The 4,886-nt window shown below is 43.5% G+C and overlaps 1 long non-coding RNA gene across 1 annotated transcript in view; it reads right to left on the bottom strand.

Annotated features, from left to right (window-relative positions):
• Positions 1-1,167: 1,167 nt before the first annotated feature.
• LOC134097281 (uncharacterized) overlaps positions 1,168-4,886 on the bottom strand; it is a 40,115-nt gene continuing 36,396 nt past the window's right edge. Inside the window, exons 3-4 of the long non-coding RNA XR_009940900.1 lie at positions 4,353-4,482; positions 1,168-1,246 (exon numbers count right to left, since the gene is read on the bottom strand). This is a non-coding gene — a long non-coding RNA (uncharacterized LOC134097281). The remainder of the gene's footprint in view (positions 1,247-4,352; positions 4,483-4,886) is intronic.

The raw sequence follows: 4,886 nt of genomic DNA, 5'->3' as shown, positions 1-4,886 counted from the left end.
GTCCTGCTCTATGCCCACAGAGGCGTCCTCTAGCGTGGACACACTGGACTCTCCGTCCTGCTCTAGGAGTGCACCTCACCGGCTTTCACTCATCAGGATTACGTAACGCATAATGCAGTTTATTAAGGAAACGGGATGGGGACCACATGCCCACAAATGCACATACCTCAGCATGAATGACATCACTCTAATCTGCAGTCTTGGGTCTAATGATATTGCACGTTATACTGGAGGTGGGTGGGTGGGTGGATGGATGGATGGATGGATGGATAGAGTAGATAGATAGATAGATAAATAGATAGATAGATACAGTAGATAGATAGATAGATAGATACTTTATCCAGAGATGGTTGAAAAAGGTATATAAGGATCTTTGCTTTATCTATCCAGAAGGACAATCAGGACAATCCACCTTAATAACAACAACAGCTAGAACTGGCCTATTCACCAGCTCTACCAGATAAGCTCCAGTATCAAACAAAGTCATTCCATCTGTGATGAGGCCTGTGAAGAGGCAATGGCCCATCAGGACCCTCTTAAAGGAGCTACATGGAATCCTGCATATTACAAAATATCTTGAACAGAACCGCACGGCAATCTTCCATCGAGTTGCAACAGATACAGTAAACATGGTACAATGGGGCTATTGCAAGAGAGGGGGCCAGGTGCTAACTTCAATGGATATCTGGACAACACAACACTAAGCGTAAGCACTTTTTGACATTACATTAAAACTGCTGTTTCATCACACTCTGGTACTATTTCAAGGTAAAAACCTTTAAACACCTTTTCCTGCATGGCCCATTTGTGTGTGTGTGTGTGTGTGTGTGTGTGTGGCGGGGGGTTGCCTTTATTTGGATAGAGGACAGTGAAGTTTGACAGGAAGTAAATGGGAGACTGGGTGGGATCGGGAAATGACGCAGATCAGATTCGATCGTGGCCATGGCCACTTACACCCAAACATGGCATGGATGCTTCAACCAGCAGCACCACAACGCCAACACACTCTGGTTGTTTTTACACATCTTAATGCATGCAGTTCTCTCTGTCATGTCTTCTCACTATTCTATATTTACAGCTGCTAATATGGGGGCTGTGTGTGTGTACACATGCTGTAGTACTTGTACTTGTAGTCCTGTAGCACAGTGTTTCTCAAATGATGGGCTGGGGACCGGTGCTGGTCCGCGTGAGGCACACACTGGTCCGCTGAGCAGTGACAGAAACAGGCCTCTCAAGGATAAAAAATCTAAAGGGCCAAAAGCAAAAATCAGAGTTACAGTAAGTCAATGATCATTATCATTCATTGAATCTCTTGGCTGCTTCAATACAGAATCTGCCTAATAATGTAGCCTATCATTCTTTTACATGCTACTATATACAGCATACAGGCTATTTCGAAGGGGGTGGGGTGGGGCGTTTTTCGAAAGCTCAGCAGTGTCCAGGTGGGCTCTGCAACCCTGAATTCTGACGTGACCGGGCTCTAGGCCTGAGAAGTGTGAGAGAACCTGCCTGAGCACACGAGTAAGTAATTGAGCGCAAGACATACTGACATTTAAGCAACCGTGCATGATAGTTTCTCTTAACAGCAAAGTATGCGTACAAGTGTTTGTATGTATGTGTGTGTGTCTGTGTGTATGTGTGTGTGTGTGTGTGTGTGTGTGTGTGTGTGTGTGTGTGTGTGTCTGTGTGTGTGTGTGTGTGTGTGTGTGTGTGTGTGTGTGTGTGTGTGTGTGTGTGTGTGTGTGTGTGTGTGTGTGTGTTTGTGTGTATTTGTTTGTGTGTGTGTGTGTGTGTGTGTGTGTGTGTGCACGTGTGTGTGTGTGTGTGTGTGTGTGTGTGTGTGTGTGTGTGTGTGTGTGTGTGTGTGTGTGTTTCTGTGTGTATTTGTGTGTACTGTACGTGTGTGTGTGTGTGTGTGTGTGTGTGCGCATATGTGCATGCGACCTCCAGCCCAGGGCTGGCAGACTGCACTGGAGAGAGTGGTGAAGGATGAGCTCATTTCTGGAAGGTTCCATCCCTCGGTGCTCCTGTCCAAATAACCCCAGGAAGCTCGGAGCAAGCTCTTCCTGCCATCCAGAGCGGAGCAGAGAGCATCAGAGTGCACACACACACACACACACACGCACACACACACACACACACACACACACACACACACACATAGGAGCATCGGAGCGCTTACTCGGCAGCTTGCTCTTCTCAGCTTTCCTCTGCTGTCTCCGGCACTCACCTCACCTCGTTCACACACACACGCACACACACACACACACACACACACACACACACACACACACACACACACACACACACACACACACACACACACATGCACACATGCACACTATACATACTAATACATACTATGTATACATACTATACTGTACATATTAATACATACATACTATGTATACATACTATACATATACATAAACATATACATGTGCATACAGTACATACATACAGACAGATATAAAGACAGACAGACACACACTCTCACACACACACACACACACAGAGACACACACACTCACAGCTCTTCTCGTTTCCTCTCATCCTCTCCTACACTCTGCCACCCCCGCATGGTTTCTGCTCTCCTTTCATCTACTCACCTAAATGTGCCACCCTTCCCGAATGAAGCATACACACACACGCACACACACACGCACACACACACACACACACACACACACACACACACACACACACACACAGATAGAGAGAGATATATACTGTAGATAGAAAAAGAGAGAGAACGAGAGAGAGAAGAGAGAGAGAGAGAGAGAGAGAGAGAGAGAAAGAGATTCTAATAAAATAAACATGACTTTCGTTGGGGAAAAGTGAGACTCCCTCTCTCCTCTTTTTACCCCAACTCGTCTCTCTCTGTGTCTCTCTCTCTGTCTCGCTGTCTCTCTCTCTCTCTCTCTCTCTCTCTCTCTCTCTCTCTTGCCGACGTGCTGCAGAAGCTGAGTCGATGGTTTGCAGAAACATGTGAAGCCAAACTCGAGCAGTAAACGTGCATGAACTATATAGGTGCTGTCACCTGTTTAAACATGTGGCAGCCAAAACTCTCATTTTCTTACTCTCTCTATCTCTCTCTCTCTCTCTCTCTCACTCACACACATGCTCACACACACAAACACACACACACAAATGCAACGTGCAAACATAGAAAATGCCAAACACAGTGGAGAGAAGGAGGGATACCAGCCGGCCAATTCTCATGCAGAAAAGAGGCTGATTGGCAGGTTGACAGGTGTGAGGACGCATGTGTCGAGCCCAAGCATACATGGGTGGATATGGGTGTTGTTTCTGCAAGTATTTGGCTGTGTGTGTGTGTGTGTGTGTGTGTGTGTGTGTGTGTGTGTGTGTGTGTGTGTGTGTGTGTGTGTGTGTGTGTTTGTGTGTCAGTTTACAGAAAGTGAAAGAGTGTGTGTGTGAGTGAGAGAAAGAGGGAGAGAGAAAGAAGGAATTGAATAATTAGCGAGAGAAAAGCAGAAGAGAAATTTAAAAATGAGAAAATCAGAGAGAGAGAAAAGACAGCACTGAAGAATATGAACAGACAAAAAGAGATATGAGAAAAAATGTGTGATGCGATGTGGGACAATATTTTGACATTTATTTCTGTCAAAATGTGTGTGTTTGTGTGTATGTGTGTTTGAGTGGATTTATCTCATGTGCCTCGCAAACACTAATGAAACTCCCTCTGGGACAAACAATTCTTGTTCAGTAGCACTCTTTCTCTCTCCTACACACACACACACACACAAACGAGATTGAAATAAGAAGCAATTAACGTAGCTCAAGACATCGTTCATTAATTCAAAATTGCAAACAACTACGTAAAACTGAAATTTTATTTTTGAAAATCCTCAAATAGCAACGGCCTCTGGCATCACAGTAGTATTACTGTATACTGATGCAAAAATAACAAAACCAGCCAATATGTAGTAAAACATTGAAATTCAAAATATACAATAATGTATTGATACATAAACAATAAATAGCGTAGGGAGAGTTCCTGCCAGGTTAATAATATTTTGTCCTACTAACAAATACATATTTTGCCCAAACAAAACACAGTCTGTGGCTGATATCAGCAGATCCTATATTTAGCATGAGGGGCCACACCAAGCGATACGAAAGAACTGAAGACCAAGTTGGCGTTTGATGTGGGAAGATTTTGACCTTCAAGCTTTTTACCAAGGGGACACCTTTAGCTTTATACCAAGGGGACACCTCTAAAACTTCGGCAGCGAGATGCTTTTTTTTGTGTATGGCAAGCGTTTTCCTTCATAAAACAAAACGAAAAAAAAAAAAAGCTTAACGCACAATTTGACTAAAGCAGCACTTACCTTCAAGTTTTCTGCTTGGATCAGCAGGCTCTGCCTCTCAAACAGGCGGAACGTTCCAGTCATTCCGACCCACATTCGAACCAAGCCAGACAGCCTTTACAGCGTTCACTGCTATAATATCCTCAAAGTTCTTGTAATTACAAACACAGCAAAACACATCACAACTGATGTTTGTTAGTGGGGTTGATTGTTACAGCAATTAACAACAAATCACATTTAAAATCTTCTGTCAAACAGTACATGTAAAAAATTGCACACCTATGGAGATTACTGTATTGAATGTTTTTGATGATGAAAGATGAGCAGAATCAACACTCCTTTGGTGCTAAATGAATATCAGTTTAATGGTGCATTTTTTAACTATAATGTCATCAACATAAACTTCCAGACTGGGAAAATACTGTATTACAGTTAAACTGAATGTTGCACATGAGGATAGGGTGTCTCTGAGAAACACTTAATTGTCTTCGTAGGCAGGCAAAATGATCTGCTTTTGATGAGAAGGTAATCAGGGACATTGTTTGCGCCCCAGCA

The sequence above is a fragment of the Sardina pilchardus genome, chromosome 12 (genome assembly GCF_963854185.1).
Source record: "Sardina pilchardus chromosome 12, fSarPil1.1, whole genome shotgun sequence".
Lineage (NCBI taxonomy): Eukaryota > Metazoa > Chordata > Actinopteri > Clupeiformes > Clupeidae > Sardina > Sardina pilchardus.
This window is presented reverse-complemented; position numbering and strand designations above follow the sequence as displayed.